The sequence below is a fragment of the Barbatula barbatula genome (genome assembly GCF_947034865.1).
Source record: "Barbatula barbatula genome assembly, chromosome: 23".
In the NCBI taxonomy this organism is placed as follows: domain Eukaryota; kingdom Metazoa; phylum Chordata; class Actinopteri; order Cypriniformes; family Nemacheilidae; genus Barbatula; species Barbatula barbatula.
The window spans coordinates 3,654,677-3,680,090 of NC_136786.1; positions in this window are offsets into that span (position 1 = coordinate 3,654,677).

Genomic DNA, 25,414 nt, shown 5'->3' on the forward strand with positions numbered 1-25,414 from the left:
ACAAGCTTTCTGAGCTGAGAACTGCATTTTGTGACAAAGTGAATCAGTGGATGATGAGAATGTCACTTTTGACAAAGAACACTGATCATTACTAAAATGCTCTAATTGAGCTGTTAGAATATCAGAAACAAGCTTTCTGAGCTGAGAACTGCATTTTGTGACAAAGTGAATCAGTGGATGATGAGAATGTCAGTTTTGACAAAGAACACTGTTCATTACTAAAATGCTCTAATTGAGCTGTTAGAATGTCAGAAACAAGCTTTCTGAGCTGAAAACTGCATTATGTGACAAAAAGCATCAGTGTATGATGAGAATGTCAGTTTTGACAAAGAACACTGATCATTACTAAAATGCTCCAATTGAGCTGTTAGAATGTCAGAAACAAGCTTTCTGAGCTGAGAACTGCATTTTGTAACATAGTTCATCAGTGGATGATGAGAATGTCAGTTTTGACAAAGAACACTGTTCATCACTAAAATGCTCCAATTGAGCTGTTAGAATGTCAGAAACAAGCTTTCTGAGCTGAGAACTGCATTTTGTGACATAGTTCATCAGTGGATGATGAGAATGTCAGTTTTGACAAAGAACACTGTTCATTACTAAAATGCTCTAATTGAGCTGTTAGAATGTCAGAAACAAGCTTTCTGAGCTGAAAACTGCATTTTGTGACAAAAAGCATCAGTGGATGATGAGAATGTCAGTTTTGACAAAGAACACTGTTCATCACTAAAATGCTCCAATTGAGCTGTTAGAATGTCAGAAACAAGCTCTCTGAGCTGAGAACTGCATTTTGTGACATAGTTCATCAGTGGATGATGAGAATGTCAGTTTTGACAAAGAACACTGTTCATTACTAAAATGCTCTAATTGAGCTGTTAGAATGTCAGAAACAAGCTTTCTGAGCTGAGAACTGCATTTTGTGACATAGTTCATCAGTGGATGATGAGAATGTCAGTTTTGACAAAGAACACTGTTCATTACTAAAATGCTCTAATTGAGCTGTTAGAATGTCAGAAACAAGCTTTCTGAGCTGAGAACTGCATTTTGTGACAAAGTGAATCAGTGGATGATGAGAATGTCACTTTTGACAAAGAACACTGATCATTACTAAAATGCTCTAATTGAGCTGTTAGCATGTCAGAAACAAGCTTTCTGAGCATAAAACTGCATTTTGTAACATAGTTCATCAGTGGATGATGAGAATGTCAGTTTTGACAAAGAACACTGTTCATCACTAAAATGCTCCAATTGAGCTGTTAGAATGTCAGAAACAAGCTTTCTGAGCTGAGAACTGCATTTTGTGACATAGTTCATCAGTGGATGATGAGAATGTCAGTTTTGACAAAGAACACTGTTCATTACTAAAATGCTCTAATTGAGCTGTTAGAATGTCAGAAACAAGCTTTCTGAGCTGAAAACTGCATTTTGTGACAAAAAGCATCAGTGGATGATGAGAATGTCAGTTTTGACAAAGAACACTGTTCATCACTAAAATGCTCCAATTGAGCTGTTAGAATGTCAGAAACAAGCTCTCTGAGCTGAGAACTGCATTTTGTGACATAGTTCATCAGTGGATGATGAGAATGTCAGTTTTGACAAAGAACACTGTTCATTACTAAAATGCTCTAATTGAGCTGTTAGAATGTCAGAAACAAGCTTTCTGAGCTGAGAACTGCATTTTGTGACATAGTTCATCAGTGGATGATGAGAATGTCAGTTTTGACAAAGAACACTGTTCATTACTAAAATGCTCTAATTGAGCTGTTAGAATGTCAGAAACAAGCTTTCTGAGCTGAGAACTGCATTTTGTGACAAAGTGAATCAGTGGATGATGAGAATGTCAGTTTTGACAAAGAACACTGTTCATTACTAAAATGCTCTAATTGAGCTGTTAGAATGTCAGAAACAAGCTTTCTGAGCTGAGAACTGCATTTTGTGACAAAGTGAATCAGTGGATGATGAGAATGTCACTTTTGACAAAGAACACTGTTCATTACTAAAATGCTCTAATTGAGCTGTTAGAATGTCAGAAACAAGCTTTCTGAGCTGAGAACTGCATTTTGTGACATAGTTCATCAGTGGATGATGAGAATGTCAGTTTTGACAAAGAACACTGTTCATTACTAAAATGCTCTAATTGAGCTGTTAGAATGTCAGAAACAAGCTTTCTGAGCTGAGAACTGCATTTTGTGACATAGTTCATCAGTGGATGATGAGAATGTCAGTTTTGACAAAGAACACTGTTCATTACTAAAATGCTCTAATTGAGCTGTTAGAATGTCAGAAACAAGCTTTCTGAGCTGAGAACTGCATTTTGTGACAAAGTGAATCAGTGGATGATGAGAATGTCACTTTTGACAAAGAACACTGATCATTACTAAAATGCTCTAATTGAGCTGTTAGAATGTCAGAAACAAGCTTTCTGAGCTGAGAACTGCATTTTGTGACAAAGTGAATCAGTGGATGATGAGAATGTCAGTTTTGACAAAGAACACTGATCGTTACTAAAATGCTCTAATTGAGCTGTTAGAATGTCAGAAACAAGCTTTCTGAGCTGAGAACTGCATTTTGTGACAAAGTGAATCAGTGGATGATGAGAATGTCACTTTTGACAAAGAACACTGATCATTACTAAAATGCTCTAATTGAGCTGTTAGAATGTCAGAAACAAGCTTTCTGAGCTGAGAACTGCATTTTGTGACAAAGTGAATCAGTGGATGATGAGAATGTCAGTTTTGACAAAGAACACTGTTCATTACTGAAATGCTCCAATTGAGCTGTTAGAATGTCAGAAACAAGCTTTCTGAGCTGAAAACTGCATTTTGTGACAAAAAGCATCAGTGGATGATGAGAATGTCAGTTTTGACAAAGAACACTGTTCATCACTAAAATGCTCCAATTGAGCTGTTAGAATGTCAGAAACAAGCTTTCTGAGCTGAGAACTGCATTTTGTGACATAGTTCATCAGTGGATGATGAGAATGTCAGTTTTGACAAAGAACACTGATCATTACTAAAATGCTCTAATTGAGCTGTTAGAATGTCAGAAACAAGCTTTCTGAGCTGAGAACTGCATTTTGTGACATAGTTCATCAGTGGATGATGAGAATGTCAGTTTTGACAAAGAACACTGTTCATTACTAAAATGCTCTAATTGAGCTGTTAGAATGTCAGAAACAAGCTTTCTGAGCTGAGAACTGCATTTTGTGACAAAGTGAATCAGTGGATGATGAGAATGTCAGTTTTGAAAAAGAACACTGATCGTTACTAAAATGCTCTAATTGAGCTGTTAGAATGTCAGAAACAAGCTTTCTGAGCTGAGAACTGCATTTTGTGACAAAGTGAATCAGTGGATGATGAGAATGTCACTTTTGACAAAGAACACTGATCATTACTAAAATGCTATAATTGAGCTGTTAGAATGTCAGAAACAAGCTTTCTGAGCTGAGAACTGCATTTTGTGACAAAGTGAATCAGTGGATGATGAGAATGTCAGTTTTGACAAAGAACACTGTTCATTACTGAAATGCTCCAATTGAGCTGTTAGAATGTCAGAAACAAGCTTTCTGAGCTGAAAACTGCATTTTGTGACAAAAAGCATCAGTGGATGATGACAATGTCAGTTTTGACAAAGAACACTGTTCATCACTAAAATGCTCCAATTGAGCTGTTAGAATGTCAGAAACAAGCTTTCTGAGCTGAGAACTGCATTTTGTGACATAGTTCATCAGTGGATGATGAGAATGTCAGTTTTGACAAAGAACACTGTTCATTACTAAAATGCTCTAATTGAGCTGTTAGAATGTCAGAAACAAGCTTTCTGAGCTGAAAACTGCATTTTGTGACAAAGTGAATCAGTGGATGATGAGAATGTCAGTTTTGACAAAGAACACTGTTCATTACTAAAATGCTCTAATTGAGCTGTTAGAATGTCAGAAACAAGCTTTCTGAGCTGAGAACTGCATTTTGTGACATAGTTCATCAGTGGATGATGAGAATGTCAGTTTTGACAAAGAACACTGTTCATTACTAAAATGCTCTAATTGAGCTGTTAGAATGTCAGAAACAAGCTTTCTGAGCTGAGAACTGCATTTTGTGACAAAGTGAATCAGTGGATGATGAGAATGTCACTTTTGACAAAGAACACTGATCATTACTAAAATGCTCTAATTGAGCTGTTAGAATGTCAGAAACAAGCTTTCTGAGCATAAAACTGCATTTTGTGACAAAGTGCATCAGTGGATGATGAGAATGTCAGTTTTGACAAAGAACACTGTTCATTACTAAAATGCTCTAATTGAGCTGTTAGAATGTCAGAAACAAGCTTTCTGAGCTGAGAACTGCATTTTGTGACAAAGTGAATCAGTGGATGATGAGAATGTCACTTTTGACAAAGAAAACTAATCATTACTAAAATGCTCTAATTGAGCTGTTAGAATGTCAGAAACTAGCTTTCTGAGCTGAGAACTGCATTTTGTGACAAAGTGAATCAGTGGATGATGAGAATGTCAGTTTTGACAAAGAACACTGTTCATTACTAAAATGCTCTAATTGAGCTGTTAGAATGTCAGAAACAAGCTTTCTGAGCTGAGAACTGCATTTTGTGACAAAGTGAATCAGTGGATGATGAGAATGTCACTTTTGACAAAGAACACTGATCATTACTAAAATGCTCTAATTGAGCTGTTAGAATGTCAGAAACAAGCTTTCTGAGCTGAGAACTGCATTTTGTGACAAAGTGAATCAGTGGATGATGAGAATGTCAGTTTTGACAAAGAACACTGTTCATTACTGAAATGCTCCAATTGAGCTGTTAGAATGTCAGAAACAAGCTTTCTGAGCTGAAAACTGCATTTTGTGACAAAAAGCATCAGTGGATGATGAGAATGTCAGTTTTGACAAAGAACACTGTTCATCACTAAAATGCTCCAATTGAGCTGTTAGAATGTCAGAAACAAGCTTTCTGAGCTGAGAACTGCATTTTGTGACATAGTTCATCAGTGGATGATGAGAATGTCAGTTTTGACAAAGAACACTGATCATTACTAAAATGCTCTAATTGAGCTGTTAGAATGTCAGAAACAAGCTTTCTGAGCTGAGAACTGCATTTTGTGACATAGTTCATCAGTGGATGATGAGAATGTCAGTTTTGACAAAGAACACTGTTCATTACTAAAATGCTCTAATTGAGCTGTTAGAATGTCAGAAACAAGCTTTCTGAGCTGAGAACTGCATTTTGTGACAAAGTGAATCAGTGGATGATGAGAATGTCAGTTTTGAAAAAGAACACTGATCGTTACTAAAATGCTCTAATTGAGCTGTTAGAATGTCAGAAACAAGCTTTCTGAGCTGAGAACTGCATTTTGTGACAAAGTGAATCAGTGGATGATGAGAATGTCACTTTTGACAAAGAACACTGATCATTACTAAAATGCTATAATTGAGCTGTTAGAATGTCAGAAACAAGCTTTCTGAGCTGAGAACTGCATTTTGTGACAAAGTGAATCAGTGGATGATGAGAATGTCAGTTTTGACAAAGAACACTGTTCATTACTGAAATGCTCCAATTGAGCTGTTAGAATGTCAGAAACAAGCTTTCTGAGCTGAAAACTGCATTTTGTGACAAAAAGCATCAGTGGATGATGACAATGTCAGTTTTGACAAAGAACACTGTTCATCACTAAAATGCTCCAATTGAGCTGTTAGAATGTCAGAAACAAGCTTTCTGAGCTGAGAACTGCATTTTGTGACATAGTTCATCAGTGGATGATGAGAATGTCAGTTTTGACAAAGAACACTGTTCATTACTAAAATGCTCTAATTGAGCTGTTAGAATGTCAGAAACAAGCTTTCTGAGCTGAAAACTGCATTTTGTGACAAAGTGAATCAGTGGATGATGAGAATGTCAGTTTTGACAAAGAACACTGTTCATTACTAAAATGCTCTAATTGAGCTGTTAGAATGTCAGAAACAAGCTTTCTGAGCTGAGAACTGCATTTTGTGACATAGTTCATCAGTGGATGATGAGAATGTCAGTTTTGACAAAGAACACTGTTCATTACTAAAATGCTCTAATTGAGCTGTTAGAATGTCAGAAACAAGCTTTCTGAGCTGAGAACTGCATTTTGTGACAAAGTGAATCAGTGGATGATGAGAATGTCACTTTTGACAAAGAACACTGATCATTACTAAAATGCTCTAATTGAGCTGTTAGAATGTCAGAAACAAGCTTTCTGAGCATAAAACTGCATTTTGTGACAAAGTGCATCAGTGGATGATGAGAATGTCAGTTTTGACAAAGAACACTGTTCATTACTAAAATGCTCTAATTGAGCTGTTAGAATGTCAGAAACAAGCTTTCTGAGCTGAGAACTGCATTTTGTGACAAAGTGAATCAGTGGATGATGAGAATGTCACTTTTGACAAAGAAAACTAATCATTACTAAAATGCTCTAATTGAGCTGTTAGAATGTCAGAAACAAGCTTTCTGAGCTGAGAACTGCATTTTGTGACAAAGTGAATCAGTGGATGATGAGAATGTCAGTTTTGACAAAGAACACTGATCGTTACTAAAATGCTCTAATTGAGCTGTTAGAATGTCAGAAACAAGCTTTCTGAGCTGAGAACTGCATTTTGTGACAAAGTGAATCAGTGGATGATGAGAATGTCACTTTTGACAAAGAACACTGATCATTACTAAAATGCTATAATTGAGCTGTTAGAATGTCAGAAACAAGCTTTCTGAGCTGAGAACTGCATTTTGTGACAAAGTGAATCAGTGGATGATGAGAATGTCAGTTTTGACAAAGAACACTGTTCATTACTGAAATGCTCCAATTGAGCTGTTAGAATGTCAGAAACAAGCTTTCTGAGCTGAAAACTGCATTTTGTGACAAAAAGCATCAGTGGATGATGACAATGTCAGTTTTGACAAAGAACACTGTTCATCACTAAAATGCTCCAATTGAGCTGTTAGAATGTCAGAAACAAGCTTTCTGAGCTGAGAACTGCATTTTGTGACATAGTTCATCAGTGGATGATGAGAATGTCAGTTTTGACAAAGAACACTGTTCATTACTAAAATGCTCTAATTGAGCTGTTAGAATGTCAGAAACAAGCTTTCTGAGCTGAAAACTGCATTTTGTGACAAAGTGAATCAGTGGATGATGAGAATGTCAGTTTTGACAAAGAACACTGTTCATTACTAAAATGCTCTAATTGAGCTGTTAGAATGTCAGAAACAAGCTTTCTGAGCTGAGAACTGCATTTTGTGACATAGTTCATCAGTGGATGATGAGAATGTCAGTTTTGACAAAGAACACTGTTCATTACTAAAATGCTCTAATTGAGCTGTTAGAATGTCAGAAACAAGCTTTCTGAGCTGAGAACTGCATTTTGTGACAAAGTGAATCAGTGGATGATGAGAATGTCACTTTTGACAAAGAACACTGATCATTACTAAAATGCTCTAATTGAGCTGTTAGAATGTCAGAAACAAGCTTTCTGAGCATAAAACTGCATTTTGTGACAAAGTGCATCAGTGGATGATGAGAATGTCAGTTTTGACAAAGAACACTGTTCATTACTAAAATGCTCTAATTGAGCTGTTAGAATGTCAGAAACAAGCTTTCTGAGCTGAGAACTGCATTTTGTGACAAAGTGAATCAGTGGATGATGAGAATGTCACTTTTGACAAAGAAAACTAATCATTACTAAAATGCTCTAATTGAGCTGTTAGAATGTCAGAAACTAGCTTTCTGAGCTGAGAACTGCATTTTGTGACAAAGTGAATCAGTGGATGATGAGAATGTCAGTTTTGACAAAGAACACTGTTCATTACTAAAATGCTCTAATTGAGCTGTTAGAATGTCAGAAACAAGCTTTCTGAGCTGAGAACTGCATTTTGTGACAAAGTGAATCAGTGGATGATGAGAATGTCACTTTTGACAAAGAACATTGATCATTACTAAAATGCTCTAATTGAGCTGTTAGAATGTCAGAAACAAGCTTTCTGAGCTGAGAACTGCATTTTGTGACAAAGTGAATCAGTGGATGATGAGAATGTCAGTTTTGACAAAGAACACTGATCGTTACTAAAATGCTCTAATTGAGCTGTTAGAATGTCAGAAACAAGCTTTCTGAGCTGAGAACTGCATTTTGTGACAAAGTGAATCAGTGGATGATGAGAATGTCACTTTTGACAAAGAACACTGATCATTACTAAAATGCTCTAATTGAGCTGTTAGAATGTCAGAAACAAGCTTTCTGAGCTGAGAACTGCATTTTGTGACAAAGTGAATCAGTGGATGATGAGAATGTCAGTTTTGACAAAGAACACTGTTCATTACTGAAATGCTCCAATTGAGCTGTTAGAATGTCAGAAACAAGCTTTCTGAGCTGAAAACTGCATTTTGTGACAAAAAGCATCAGTGGATGATGAGAATGTCAGTTTTGACAAAGAACACTGTTCATCACTAAAATGCTCCAATTGAGCTGTTAGAATGTCAGAAACAAGCTTTCTGAGCTGAGAACTGCATTTTGTGACATAGTTCATCAGTGGATGATGAGAATGTCAGTTTTGACAAAGAACACTGATCATTACTAAAATGCTCTAATTGAGCTGTTAGAATGTCAGAAACAAGCTTTCTGAGCTGAGAACTGCATTTTGTGACATAGTTCATCAGTGGATGATGAGAATGTCAGTTTTGACAAAGAACACTGTTCATTACTAAAATGCTCTAATTGAGCTGTTAGAATGTCAGAAACAAGCTTTCTGAGCTGAGAACTGCATTTTGTGACAAAGTGAATCAGTGGATGATGAGAATGTCAGTTTTGAAAAAGAACACTGATCGTTACTAAAATGCTCTAATTGAGCTGTTAGAATGTCAGAAACAAGCTTTCTGAGCTGAGAACTGCATTTTGTGACAAAGTGAATCAGTGGATGATGAGAATGTCACTTTTGACAAAGAACACTGATCATTACTAAAATGCTATAATTGAGCTGTTAGAATGTCAGAAACAAGCTTTCTGAGCTGAGAACTGCATTTTGTGACAAAGTGAATCAGTGGATGATGAGAATGTCAGTTTTGACAAAGAACACTGTTCATTACTGAAATGCTCCAATTGAGCTGTTAGAATGTCAGAAACAAGCTTTCTGAGCTGAAAACTGCATTTTGTGACAAAAAGCATCAGTGGATGATGACAATGTCAGTTTTGACAAAGAACACTGTTCATCACTAAAATGCTCCAATTGAGCTGTTAGAATGTCAGAAACAAGCTTTCTGAGCTGAGAACTGCATTTTGTGACATAGCTCATCAGTGGATGATGAGAATGTCAGTTTTGACAAAGAACACTGTTCATTACTAAAATGCTCTAATTGAGCTGTTAGAATGTCAGAAACAAGCTTTCTGAGCTGAAAACTGCATTTTGTGACAAAGTGAATCAGTGGATGATGAGAATGTCAGTTTTGACAAAGAACACTGTTCATTACTAAAATGCTCTAATTGAGCTGTTAGAATGTCAGAAACAAGCTTTCTGAGCTGAGAACTGCATTTTGTGACATAGTTCATCAGTGGATGATGAGAATGTCAGTTTTGACAAAGAACACTGTTCATTACTAAAATGCTCTAATTGAGCTGTTAGAATGTCAGAAACAAGCTTTCTGAGCTGAGAACTGCATTTTGTGACAAAGTGAATCAGTGGATGATGAGAATGTCACTTTTGACAAAGAACACTGATCATTACTAAAATGCTCTAATTGAGCTGTTAGAATGTCAGAAACAAGCTTTCTGAGCATAAAACTGCATTTTGTGACAAAGTGCATCAGTGGATGATGAGAATGTCAGTTTTGACAAAGAACACTGTTCATTACTAAAATGCTCTAATTGAGCTGTTAGAATGTCAGAAACAAGCTTTCTGAGCTGAGAACTGCATTTTGTTACAAAGTGAATCAGTGGATGATGAGAATGTCACTTTTGACAAAGAAAACTAATCATTACTAAAATGCTCTAATTGAGCTGTTAGAATGTCAGAAACTAGCTTTCTGAGCTGAGAACTGCATTTTGTGACAAAGTGAATCAGTGGATGATGAGAATGTCAGTTTTGACAAAGAACACTGTTCATTACTAAAATGCTCTAATTGAGCTGTTAGAATGTCAGAAACAAGCTTTCTGAGCTGAGAACTGCATTTTGTGACAAAGTGAATCAGTGGATGATGAGAATGTCACTTTTGACAAAGAACACTGATCATTACTAAAATGCTCTAATTGAGCTGTTAGAATGTCAGAAACAAGCTTTCTGAGCTGAGAACTGCATTTTGTGACAAAGTGAATCAGTGGATGATGAGAATGTCAGTTTTGACAAAGAACACTGTTCATTACTGAAATGCTCCAATTGAGCTGTTAGAATGTCAGAAACAAGCTTTCTGAGCTGAAAACTGCATTTTGTGACAAAAAGCATCAGTGGATGATGAGAATGTCAGTTTTGACAAAGAACACTGTTCATCACTAAAATGCTCCAATTGAGCTGTTAGAATGTCAGAAACAAGCTTTCTGAGCTGAGAACTGCATTTTGTGACATAGTTCATCAGTGGATGATGAGAATGTCAGTTTTGACAAAGAACACTGATCATTACTAAAATGCTCTAATTGAGCTGTTAGAATGTCAGAAACAAGCTTTCTGAGCTGAGAACTGCATTTTGTGACATAGTTCATCAGTGGATGATGAGAATGTCAGTTTTGACAAAGAACACTGTTCATTACTAAAATGCTCTAATTGAGCTGTTAGAATGTCAGAAACAAGCTTTCTGAGCTGAGAACTGCATTTTGTGACAAAGTGAATCAGTGGATGATGAGAATGTCAGTTTTGACAAAGAACACTGATCGTTACTAAAATGCTCTAATTGAGCTGTTAGAATGTCAGAAACAAGCTTTCTGAGCTGAGAACTGCATTTTGTGACAAAGTGAATCAGTGGATGATGAGAATGTCACTTTTGACAAAGAACACTGATCATTACTAAAATGCTATAATTGAGCTGTTAGAATGTCAGAAACAAGCTTTCTGAGCTGAGAACTGCATTTTGTGACAAAGTGAATCAGTGGATGATGAGAATGTCAGTTTTGACAAAGAACACTGTTCATTACTGAAATGCTCCAATTGAGCTGTTAGAATGTCAGAAACAAGCTTTCTGAGCTGAAAACTGCATTTTGTGACAAAAAGCATCAGTGGATGATGACAATGTCAGTTTTGACAAAGAACACTGTTCATCACTAAAATGCTCCAATTGAGCTGTTAGAATGTCAGAAACAAGCTTTCTGAGCTGAGAACTGCATTTTGTGACATAGTTCATCAGTGGATGATGAGAATGTCAGTTTTGACAAAGAACACTGTTCATTACTAAAATGCTCTAATTGAGCTGTTAGAATGTCAGAAACAAGCTTTCTGAGCTGAAAACTGCATTTTGTGACAAAGTGAATCAGTGGATGATGAGAATGTCAGTTTTGACAAAGAACACTGTTCATTACTAAAATGCTCTAATTGAGCTGTTAGAATGTCAGAAACAAGCTTTCTGAGCTGAGAACTGCATTTTGTGACATAGTTCATCAGTGGATGATGAGAATGTCAGTTTTGACAAAGAACACTGTTCATTACTAAAATGCTCTAATTGAGCTGTTAGAATGTCAGAAACAAGCTTTCTGAGCTGAGAACTGCATTTTGTGACAAAGTGAATCAGTGGATGATGAGAATGTCACTTTTGACAAAGAACACTGATCATTACTAAAATGCTCTAATTGAGCTGTTAGAATGTCAGAAACAAGCTTTCTGAGCATAAAACTGCATTTTGTGACAAAGTGCATCAGTGGATGATGAGAATGTCAGTTTTGACAAAGAACACTGTTCATTACTAAAATGCTCTAATTGAGCTGTTAGAATGTCAGAAACAAGCTTTCTGAGCTGAGAACTGCATTTTGTGACAAAGTGAATCAGTGGATGATGAGAATGTCACTTTTGACAAAGAAAACTAATCATTACTAAAATGCTCTAATTGAGCTGTTAGAATGTCAGAAACTAGCTTTCTGAGCTGAGAACTGCATTTTGTGACAAAGTGAATCAGTGGATGATGAGAATGTCAGTTTTGACAAAGAACACTGTTCATTACTAAAATGCTCTAATTGAGCTGTTAGAATGTCAGAAACAAGCTTTCTGAGCTGAGAACTGCATTTTGTGACAAAGTGAATCAGTGGATGATGAGAATGTCACTTTTGACAAAGAACATTGATCATTACTAAAATGCTCTAATTGAGCTGTTAGAATGTCAGAAACAAGCTTTCTGAGCTGAGAACTGCATTTTGTGACAAAGTGAATCAGTGGATGATGAGAATGTCAGTTTTGACAAAGAACACTGATCGTTACTAAAATGCTCTAATTGAGCTGTTAGAATGTCAGAAACAAGCTTTCTGAGCTGAGAACTGCATTTTGTGACAAAGTGAATCAGTGGATGATGAGAATGTCACTTTTGACAAAGAACACTGATCATTACTAAAATGCTCTAATTGAGCTGTTAGAATGTCAGAAACAAGCTTTCTGAGCTGAGAACTGCATTTTGTGACAAAGTGAATCAGTGGATGATGAGAATGTCAGTTTTGACAAAGAACACTGTTCATTACTGAAATGCTCCAATTGAGCTGTTAGAATGTCAGAAACAAGCTTTCTGAGCTGAAAACTGCATTTTGTGACAAAAAGCATCAGTGGATGATGAGAATGTCAGTTTTGACAAAGAACACTGTTCATCACTAAAATGCTCCAATTGAGCTGTTAGAATGTCAGAAACAAGCTTTCTGAGCTGAGAACTGCATTTTGTGACATAGTTCATCAGTGGATGATGAGAATGTCAGTTTTGACAAAGAACACTGATCATTACTAAAATGCTCTAATTGAGCTGTTAGAATGTCAGAAACAAGCTTTCTGAGCTGAGAACTGCATTTTGTGACATAGTTCATCAGTGGATGATGAGAATGTCAGTTTTGACAAAGAACACTGTTCATTACTAAAATGCTCTAATTGAGCTGTTAGAATGTCAGAAACAAGCTTTCTGAGCTGAGAACTGCATTTTGTGACAAAGTGAATCAGTGGATGATGAGAATGTCAGTTTTGAAAAAGAACACTGATCGTTACTAAAATGCTCTAATTGAGCTGTTAGAATGTCAGAAACAAGCTTTCTGAGCTGAGAACTGCATTTTGTGACAAAGTGAATCAGTGGATGATGAGAATGTCACTTTTGACAAAGAACACTGATCATTACTAAAATGCTATAATTGAGCTGTTAGAATGTCAGAAACAAGCTTTCTGAGCTGAGAACTGCATTTTGTGACAAAGTGAATCAGTGGATGATGAGAATGTCAGTTTTGACAAAGAACACTGTTCATTACTGAAATGCTCCAATTGAGCTGTTAGAATGTCAGAAACAAGCTTTCTGAGCTGAAAACTGCATTTTGTGACAAAAAGCATCAGTGGATGATGACAATGTCAGTTTTGACAAAGAACACTGTTCATCACTAAAATGCTCCAATTGAGCTGTTAGAATGTCAGAAACAAGCTTTCTGAGCTGAGAACTGCATTTTGTGACATAGTTCATCAGTGGATGATGAGAATGTCAGTTTTGACAAAGAACACTGTTCATTACTAAAATGCTCTAATTGAGCTGTTAGAATGTCAGAAACAAGCTTTCTGAGCTGAAAACTGCATTTTGTGACAAAGTGAATCAGTGGATGATGAGAATGTCAGTTTTGACAAAGAACACTGTTCATTACTAAAATGCTCTAATTGAGCTGTTAGAATGTCAGAAACAAGCTTTCTGAGCTGAGAACTGCATTTTGTGACATAGTTCATCAGTGGATGATGAGAATGTCAGTTTTGACAAAGAACACTGTTCATTACTAAAATGCTCTAATTGAGCTGTTAGAATGTCAGAAACAAGCTTTCTGAGCATAAAACTGCATTTTGTGACAAAGTGCATCAGTGGATGATGAGAATGTCAGTTTTGACAAAGAACACTGTTCATTACTAAAATGCTCTAATTGAGCTGTTAGAATGTCAGAAACAAGCTTTCTGAGCTGAGAACTGCATTTTGTGACAAAGTGAATCAGTGGATGATGAGAATGTCACTTTTGACAAAGAAAACTAATCATTACTAAAATGCTCTAATTGAGCTGTTAGAATGTCAGAAACTAGCTTTCTGAGCTGAGAACTGCATTTTGTGACAAAGTGAATCAGTGGATGATGAGAATGTCAGTTTTGACAAAGAACACTGTTCATTACTAAAATGCTCTAATTGAGCTGTTAGAATGTCAGAAACAAGCTTTCTGAGCTGAGAACTGCATTTTCTGACATAGTTCATCAGTGGATGATGAGAATGTCAGTTTTGACAAAGAACACTGTTCATTACTAAAATGCTCTAATTGAGCTGTTAGAATGTCAGAAACAAGCTTTCTGAGCTGAGAACTGCATTTTGTGACATAGTTCATCAGTGGATGATGAGAATGTCAGTTTTGACAAAGAACACTGTTCATTACTAAAATGCTCTAATTGAGCTGTTAGAATGTCAGAAACAAGCTTTCTGAGCTGAGAACTGCATTTTGTGACAAAGTGAATCAGTGGATGATGAGAATGTCAGTTTTGACAAAGAACACTGATCGTTACTAAAATGCTCTAATTGAGCTGTTAGAATGTCAGAAACAAGCTTTCTGAGCTGAGAACTGCATTTTGTGACATAGTTCATCAGTGGATGATGAGAATGTCAGTTTTGACAAAGAACACTGTTCATTACTAAAATGCTCTAATTGAGCTGTTAGAATGTCAGAAACAAGCTTTCTGAGCTGAAAACTGCATTTTGTGACAAAACGCATCAGTGGATGATGAGAATGTCAGTTTTGACAAAGAACACTGTTCATCACTAAAATGCTCCAATTGAGCTGTTAGAATGTCAGAAACAAGCTTTCTGAGCTGAGAACTGCATTTTGTGACATAGTTCATCAGTGGATGATGAGAATGTCAGTTTTGACAAAGAACACTGTTCATTACTAAAATGCTCTAATTGAGCTGTTAGAATGTCAGAAACAAGCTTTCTGAGCTGAGAACTGCATTTTGTGACATAGTTCATCAGTGGATGATGAGAATGTCAGTTTTGACAAAGAACACTGTTCATTACTAAAATGCTCTAATTGAGCTGTTAGAATGTCAGAAACAAGCTTTCTGAGCTGAGAACTGCATTTTGTGACAAAGTGAATCAGTGGATGATGAGAATGTCACTTTTGACAAAGAACACTGATCATTACTAAAATGCTCTAATTGAGCTGTTAGAATGTCAGAAACAAGCTTTCTGAGCATAAAACTGCATTTTGTGACAAAGTGCATCAGTGGATGATGAGAATGTCAGTTTTGACAAAGAACACTGTTCATTACTAAAATGCTCTAATTGAGCTGTTAAAATATCAGAAACAAGCTTTCTGAGCTGAAAACTGCATTATGTGACAAAAAGCATCAGTGTATGATGAGAATGTCAGTTTTGACAAAGAACACTGATCATTACTAAAATGCTCCAATTGAGCTGTTAGAATGTCAGAAACAAGCTTTCTGAGCTGAGAACTGCATTTTGTGACATAGTTCATCAGTGGATGATGAGAATGTCAGTTTTGACAAAGAACACTGTTCATTACTAAAATGCTCTAATTGAGCTGTTAGAATGTCAGAAACAAGCTTTCTGAGCTGAGAACTGCATTTTGTGACATAGTTCATCAGTGGATGATGAGAATGTCAGTTTTGACAAAGAACACTGTTCATTACTAAAATGCTCTAATTGAGCTGTTAGAATGTCAGAAACAAGCTTTCTGAGCTGAGAACTGCATTTTGTGACAAAGTGAATCAGTGGATGATGAGAATGTCACTTTTGACAAAGAACACTGATCATTTACTAAAATGCTCTAATTGAGCTGTTAGAATATCAGAAACAAGCTTTCTGAGCTGAGAACTGCATTTTGTGACAAAGTGAATCAGTGGATGATGAGAATGTCAGTTTTGACAAAGAACACTGTTCATTACTAAAATGCTCTAATTGAGCTGTTAGAATGTCAGAAACAAGCTTTCTGAGCTGAAAACTGCATTATGTGACAAAAAGCATCAGTGTATGATGAGAATGTCAGTTTTGACAAAGAACACTGATCATTACTAAAATGCTCTAATTGAGCTGTTAGAATGTCAGAAACAAGCTTTCTGAGCTGAGAACTGCATTTTGTGACATAGTTCATCAGTGGATGATGAGAATGTCAGTTTTGACAAAGAACACTGTTCATTACTAAAATGCTCTAATTGAGCTGTTAGAATGTCAGAAACAAGCTTTCTGAGCTGAAAACTGCATTTTGTGACAAAGTGAATCAGTGGATGATGAGAATGTCAGTTTTGACAAAGAACACTGTTCATTACTAAAATGCTCTAATTGAGCTGTTAGAATGTCAGAAACAAGCTTTCTGAGCTGAGAACTGCATTTTGTGACATAGTTCATCAGTGGATGATGAGAATGTCAGTTTTGACAAAGAACACTGTTCATTACTAAAATGCTCTAATTGAGCTGTTAGAATGTCAGAAACAAGCTTTCTGAGCTGAGAACTGCATTTTGTGACAAAGTGAATCAGTGGATGATGAGAATGTCACTTTTGACAAAGAACACTGATCATTACTAAAATGCTCTAATTGAGCTGTTAGAATGTCAGAAACAAGCTTTCTGAGCTGAGAACTGCATTTTGTGACAAAGTGAATCAGTGGATGATGAGAATGTCAGTTTTGACAAAGAACACTGATCGTTACTAAAATGCTCTAATTGAGCTGTTAGAATGTCAGAAACAAGCTTTCTGAGCTGAGAACTGCATTTTGTGACAAAGTGAATCAGTGGATGATGAGAATGTCACTTTAGACAAAGAACACTGATCATTACTAAAATGCTCTAATTGAGCTGTTAGAATGTCAGAAACAAGCTTTCTGAGCTGAGAACTGCATTTTGTGACAAAGTGAATCAGTGGATGATGAGAATGTCAGTTTTGACAAAGAACACTGTTCATTACTGAAATGCTCCAATTGAGCTGTTAGAATGTCAGAAACAAGCTTTCTGAGCTGAGAACTGCATTTTGTGACATAGTTCATCAGTGGATGATGAGAATGTCAGTTTTGACAAAGAACACTGTTCATTACTAAAATGCTCTAATTGAGCTGTTAGAATGTCAGAAACAAGCTTTCTGAGCTGAAAACTGCATTTTGTGACAAAAAGCATCAGTGGATGATGAGAATGTCAGTTTTGACAAAGAACACTGTTCATCACTAAAATGCTCCAATTGAGCTGTTAGAATGTCAGAAACAAGCTTTCTGAGCTGAGAACTGCATTTTGTGACATAGTTCATCAGTGGATGATGAGAATGTCAGTTTTGACAAAGAACACTGTTCATTACTAAAATGCTCTAATTGAGCTGTTAGAATGTCAGAAACAAGCTTTCTGAGCTGAGAACTGCATTTTGTGACATAGTTCATCAGTGGATGATGAGAATGTCAGTTTTGACACAGAACACTGTTCATTACTAAAATGCTCTAATTGAGCTGTTAGAATGTCAGAAACAAGCTTTATGAGCTGAAAACTGCATTTTGTGACAAAGTGAATCAGTGGATGATGAGAATGTCAGTTTTGACAAAGAACACTGTTCATTACTAAAATGCTCTACTTGAGATGTTAGAATGTCAGAAACAAGCTTTCTGAGCTGAGAACTGCATTTTGTGACATAGTTCATCAGTGGATGATGAGAATGTCAGTTTTGACAAAGAACACTGTTCATTACTAAAATGCTCTAATTGAGCTGTTAGAATGTCAGAAACAAGCTTTCTGAGCTGAGAACTGCATTTTGTGACATAGTTCATCAGTGGATGATGAGAATGTCAGTTTTGACAAAGAACACTGTTCATTACTAAAATGCTCTAATTGAGCTGTTAGAATGTCAGAAACAAGCTTTCTGAGCTGAGAACTGCATTTTGTGACAAAGTGAATCAGTGGATGATGAGAATGTCAGTTTTGACAAAGAACACTGATCGTTACTAAAATGCTCTAATTGAGCTGTTAGAATGTCAGAAACAAGCTTTCTGAGCTGAGAACTGCATTTTGTGACATAGTTCATCAGTGGATGATGAGAATGTCAGTTTTGGCAAAGAACACTGTTCATTACTAAAATGCTCTAATTGAGCTGTTAGAATGTCAGAAACAAGCTTTCTGAGCTGAAAACTGCATTTTGTGACAAAAAGCATCAGTGGATGATGAGAATGTCAGTTTTGACAAAGAACACTGTTCATCACTAAAATGCTCCAATTGAGCTGTTAGAATGTCAGAAACAAGCTTTCTGAGCTGAGAACTGCATTTTGTGACATAGTTCATCAGTGGATGATGAGAATGTCAGTTTTGACAAAGAACACTGTTCATTACTAAAATGCTCTAATTGAGCTGTTAGAATGTCAGAAACAAGCTTTCTGAGCTGAGAACTGCATTTTGTGACATAGTTCATCAGTGGATGATGAGAATGTCAGTTTTGACAAAGAACACTGATCATTACTAAAATGCTCTAATTGAGCTGTTAGAATGTCAGAAACAAGCTTTCTGAGCTGAGAACTGCATTTTGTGACAAAGTGAATCAGTGGATGATGAGAATGTCACTTTTGACAAAGAACACTGATCATTACTAAAATGCTCTAATTGAGCTGTTAGAATGTCAGAAACAAGCTTTCTGAGCATAAAACTGCATTTTGTGACAAAGTGCATCAGTGGATGATGAGAATGTCAGTTTTGACAAAGAACACTGTTCATTACTAAAATGCTCTAATTGAGCTGTTAAAATATCAGAAACAAGCTTTCTGAGCTGAAAACTGCATTATGTGACAAAAAGCATCAGTGTATGATGAGAATGTCAGTTTTGACAAAGAACACTGATCATTACTAAAATGCTCCAATTGAGCTGTTAGAATGTCAGAAACAAGCTTTCTGAGCTGAGAACTGCATTTTGTGACATAGTTCATCAGTGGATGATGAGAATGTCAGTTTTGACAAAGAACACTGTTCATTACTAAAATGCTCTAATTGAGCTGTTAGAATGTCAGAAACAAGCTTTCTGAGCTGAAAACTGCATTTTGTGACATAGTTCATCAGTGGATGATGAGAATGTCAGTTTTGACAAAGAACACTGATCATTACTAAAATGCTCTAATTGAGCTGTTAGAATGTCAGAAACAAGCTTTCTGAGCTGAGAACTGCATTTTGTGACAAAGTGAATCAGTGGATGATGAGAATGTCAGTTTTGACAAAGAACACTGATCGTTACTAAAATGCTCTAATTGAGCTGTTAGAATGTCAGAAACAAGCTTTCTGAGCTGAGAACTGCATTTTGTGACAAAGTGAATCAGTGGATGATGAGAATGTCACTTTTGACAAAGAACACTGATCATTACTAAAATGCTCTAATTGAGCTGTTAGAATGTCAGAAACAAGCTTTCTGAGCTGAGAACTGCATTTTGTGACAAAGTGAATCAGTGGATGATGAGAATGTCAGTTTTGACTAAGAACACTGTTCATTACTGAAATGCTCCAATTGAGCTGTTAGAATGTCAGAAACAAGCTTTCTGAGCTGAAAACTGCATTTTGTGACAAAAAGCATCAGTGGATGATGAGAATGTCAGTTTTGACAAAGAACACTGTTCATCACTAAAATGCTCCAATTGAGCTGTTAGAATGTCAGAAACAAGCTTTCTGAGCTGAGAACTGCATTTTGTGACATAGTTCATCAGTGGATGATGAGAATGTCAGTTTTGACAAAGAACACTGATCATTACTAAAATGCTCTAATTGAGCTGTTAGAATGTCAGAAACAAGCTTTCTGAGCTGAGAACTGCATTTTGTGACATAGTTCATCAGTGGATGATGAGAATGTCAGTTTTGACAAAGAACACTGTTCATTACTAAAATGCTCTAATTGAGCTGTTAGAATGTCAGAAACAAGCTTTCTGAGCTGAGAACTGCATTTTGTGACATAGTTCATCAGTGGATGATGAGAATGTCAGTTTTGACAAAGAACACTGTTCATTACTAAAATGCTCTAATTGAGCTGTTAGAATGTCAGAAACAAGCTTTCTGAGCTGAGAACTGCATTTTGTGACAAAGTGAATCAGTGGATGATGAGAATGTCACTTTTGACAAAGAACACTGATCATTACTAAAATGCTCTAATTGAGCTGTTAGAATGTCAGAAACAAGCTTTCTGAGCTGAGAACTGCATTTTGTGACAAAGTGAATCAGTGGATGATGAGAATGTCACTTTTGACAAAGAACACTGATCATTACTAAAATGCTCTAATTGAGCTGTTAGAATGTCAGAAACAAGCTTTCTGAGCTGAGAACTGCATTTTGTGACAAAGTGAATCAGTGGATGATGAGAATGTCAGTTTTGAAAAAGAACACTGATCGTTACTAAAATGCTCTAATTGAGCTGTTAGAATGTCAGAAACAAGCTTTCTGAGCTGAGAACTGCATTTTGTGACAAAGTGAATCAGTGGATGATGAGAATGTCACTTTTGACAAAGAACACTGATCATTACTAAAATGCTCTAATTGAGCTGTTAGAATGTCAGAAACAAGCTTTCTGAGCTGAGAACTGCATTTTGTGACAAAGTGAATCAGTGGATGATGAGAATGTCAGTTTTGACAAAGAACACTGTTCATTACTGAAATGCTCCAATTGAGCTGTTAGAATGTCAGAAACAAGCTTTCTGAGCTGAAAACTGCATTTTGTGACAAAAAGCATCAGTGGATGATGAGAATGTCAGTTTTGACAAAGAACACTGATCATTACTAAAATGCTCTAATTGAGCTGTTAGAATGTCAGAAACAAGCTTTCTGAGCTGAGAACTGCATTTTGTGACAAAGTGAATCAGTGGATGATGAGAATGTCAGTTTTGACAAAGAACACTGATCGTTACTAAAATGCTCTAATTGAGCTGTTAGAATGTCAGAAACAAGCTTTCTGAGCTGAGAACTGCATTTTGTGACAAAGTGAATCAGTGGATGATGAGAATGTCACTTTTGACAAAGAACACTGATCATTACTAAAATGCTCTAATTGAGCTGTTAGAATGTCAGAAACAAGCTTTCTGAGCTGAGAACTGCATTTTGTGACAAAGTGAATCAGTGGATGATGAGAATGTCAGTTTTGACAAAGAACACTGTTCATCACTAAAATGCTCCAATTGAGCTGTTAGAATGTCAGAAACAAGCTTTCTGAGCTGAAAACTGCATTTTGTGACAAAGTGAATCAGTGGATGATGAGAATGTCAGTTTTGACAAAGAACACTGTTCATTACTAAAATGCTCTAATTGAGCTGTTAGAATGTCAGAAACAAGCTTTCTGAGCTGAGAACTGCATTTTGTGACATAGTTCATCAGTGGATGATGAGAATGTCAGTTTTGACAAAGAACACTGTTCATTACTAAAATGCTCTAATTGAGCTGTTAGAATGTCAGAAACAAGCTTTCTGAGCTGAGAACTGCATTTTGTGACATAGTTCATCAGTGGATGATGAGAATGTCAGTTTTGACAAAGAACACTGTTCATTACTAAAATGCTCTAATTGAGCTGTTAGAATGTCAGAAACAAGCTTTCTGATCTGAGAACTGCATTTTGTGACAAAGTGAATCAGTGGATGATGAGAATGTCAGTTTTGACAAAGAAAACTAATCATTACTAAAATGCTCTAATTGAGCTGTTAGAATGTCAGAAACAAGCTTTCTGAGCTGAGAACTGCATTTTGTGACAAAGTGAATCAGTGGATGATGAGAATGTCACTTTTGACAAAGAACACTGATCATTACTAAAATGCTCTAATTGAGCTGTTAGAATGTCAGAAACAAGCTTTCTGAGCTGAGAACTGCATTTTGTGACAAAGTGAATCAGTGGATGATGAGAATGTCAGTTTTGACAAAGAACACTGATCGTTACTAAAATGCTCTAATTGAGCTGTTAGAATGTCAGAAACAAGCTTTCTGAGCTGAGAACTGCATTTTGTGACAAAGTGAATCAGTGGATGATGAGAATGTCACTTTTGACAAAGAACACTGATCATTACTAAAATGCTCTAATTGAGCTGTTAGAATGTCAGAAACAAGCTTTCTGAGCTGAGAACTGCATTTTGTGACAAAGTGAATCAGTGGATGATGAGAATGTCAGTTTTGACTAAGAACACTGTTCATTACTGAAATGCTCCAATTGAGCTGTTAGAATGTCAGAAACAAGCTTTCTGAGCTGAAAACTGCATTTTGTGACAAAAAGCATCAGTGGATGATGAGAATGTCAGTTTTGACAAAGAACACTGTTCATCACTAAAATGCTCCAATTGAGCTGTTAGAATGTCAGAAACAAGCTTTCTGAGCTGAGAACTGCATTTTGTGACATAGTTCATCAGTGGATGATGAGAATGTCAGTTTTGACAAAGAACACTGATCATTACTAAAATGCTCTAATTGAGCTGTTAGAATGTCAGAAACAAGCTTTCTGAGCTGAGAACTGCATTTTGTGACATAGTTCATCAGTGGATGATGAGAATGTCAGTTTTGACAAAGAACACTGTTCATTACTAAAATGCTCTAATTGAGCTGTTAGAATGTCAGAAACAAGCTTTCTGAGCTGAGAACTGCATTTTGTGACATAGTTCATCAGTGGATGATGAGAATGTCAGTTTTGACAAAGAACACTGTTCATTACTAAAATGCTCTAATTGAGCTGTTAGAATGTCAGAAACAAGCTTTCTGAGCTGAGAACTGCATTTTGTGACAAAGTGAATCAGTGGATGATGAGAATGTCACTTTTGACAAAGAACACTAATCATTACTAAAATGCTCTAATTGAGCTGTTAGAATGTCAGAAACAAGCTTTCTGAGCTGAGAACTGCATTTTGTGACAAAGTGAATCAGTGGATGATGAGAATGTCACTTTTGACAAAGAACACTGATCATTACTAAAATGCTCTAATTGAGCTGTTAGAATGTCAGAAACAAGCTTTCTGAGCTGAGAACTGCATTTTGTGACAAAGTGAATCAGTGGATGATGAGAATGTCAGTTTTGACAAAGAACACTGATCGTTACTAAAATGCTCTAATTGAGCTGTTAGAATGTCAGAAACAAGCTTTCTGAGCTGAGAACTGCATTTTGTGACAAAGTGAATCAGTGGATGATGAGAATGTCACTTTTGACAAAGAACACTGATCATTACTAAAATGCTCTAATTGAGCTGTTAGAATGTCAGAAACAAGCTTTCTGAGCTGAGAACTGCATTTTGTGACAAAGTGAATCAGTGGATGATGAGAATGTCAGTTTTGACAAAGAACACTGTTCATTACTGAAATGCTCCAATTGAGCTGTTAGAATGTCAGAAACAAGCTTTCTGAGCTGAAAACTGCATTTTGTGACAAAAAGCATCAGTGGATGATGAGAATGTCAGTTTTGACAAAGAACACTGTTCATCACTAAGATGCTCCAATTGAGCTGTTAGAATGTCAGAAACAAGCTTTCTGAGCTGAGAACTGCATTTTGTGACATAGTTCATCAGTGGATGATGAGAATGTCAGTTTTGACAAAGAACACTGATCATTACTAAAATGCTCTAATTGAGCTGTTAGAATGTCAGAAACAAGCTTTCTGAGCTGAGAACTGCATTTTGTGACATAGTTCATCAGTGGATGATGAGAATGTCAGTTTTGACAAAGAACACTGTTCATTACTAAAATGCTCTAATTGAGCTGTTAGAATGTCAGAAACAAGCTTTCTGAGCTGAGAACTGCATTTTGTGACATAGTTCATCAGTGGATGATGAGAATGTCAGTTTTGACAAAGAACACTGTTCATTACTAAAATGCTCTAATTGAGCTGTTAGAATGTCAGAAACAAGCTTTCTGAGCTGAGAACTGCATTTTGTGACAAAGTGAATCAGTGGATGATGAGAATGTCAGTTTTGACAAAGAACACTGATCGTTACTAAAATGCTCTAATTGAGCTGTTAGAATGTCAGAAACAAGCTTTCTGAGCTGAGAACTGCATTTTGTGACAAAGTGAATCAGTGGATGATGAGAATGTCACTTTTGACAAAGAACACTGATCATTACTAAAATGCTCTAATTGAGCTGTTAGAATGTCAGAAACAAGCTTTCTGAGCTGAGAACTGCATTTTGTGACAAAGTGAATCAGTGGATGATGAGAATGTCAGTTTTGACTAAGAACACTGTTCATTACTGAAATGCTCCAATTGAGCTGTTAGAATGTCAGAAACAAGCTTTCTGAGCTGAAAACTGCATTTTGTGACAAAAAGCATCAGTGGATGATGAGAATGTCAGTTTTGACAAAGAACACTGTTCATCACTAAAATGCTCCAATTGAGCTGTTAGAATGTCAGAAACAAGCTTTCTGAGCTGAGAACTGCATTTTGTGACATAGTTCATCAGTGGATGATGAGAATGTCAGTTTTGACAAAGAACACTGATCATTACTAAAATGCTCTAATTGAGCTGTTAGAATGTCAGAAACAAGCTTTCTGAGCTGAGAACTGCATTTTGTGACATAGTTCATCAGTGGATGATGAGAATGTCAGTTTTGACAAAGAACACTGTTCATTACTAAAATGCTCTAATTGAGCTGTTAGAATGTCAGAAACAAGCTTTCTGAGCTGAGAACTGCATTTTGTGACATAGTTCATCAGTGGATGATGAGAATGTCAGTTTTGACAAAGAACACTGTTCATTACTAAAATGCTCTAATTGAGCTGTTAGAATGTCAGAAACAAGCTTTCTGAGCTGAGAACTGCATTTTGTGACAAAGTGAATCAGTGGATGATGAGAATGTCACTTTTGACAAAGAACACTGATCATTACTAAAATGCTCTAATTGAGCTGTTAGAATGTCAGAAACAAGCTTTCTGAGCTGAGAACTGCATTTTGTGACAAAGTGAATCAGTGGATGATGAGAATGTCACTTTTGACAAAGAACACTGATCATTACTAAAATGCTCTAATTGAGCTGTTAGAATGTCAGAAACAAGCTTTCTGAGCTGAGAACTGCATTTTGTGACAAAGTGAATCAGTGGATGATGAGAATGTCAGTTTTGAAAAAGAACACTGATCGTTACTAAAATGCTCTAATTGAGCTGTTAGAATGTCAGAAACAAGCTTTCTGAGCTGAGAACTGCATTTTGTGACAAAGTGAATCAGTGGATGATGAGAATGTCACTTTTGACAAAGAACACTGATCATTACTAAAATGCTCTAATTGAGCTGTTAGAATGTCAGAAACAAGCTTTCTGA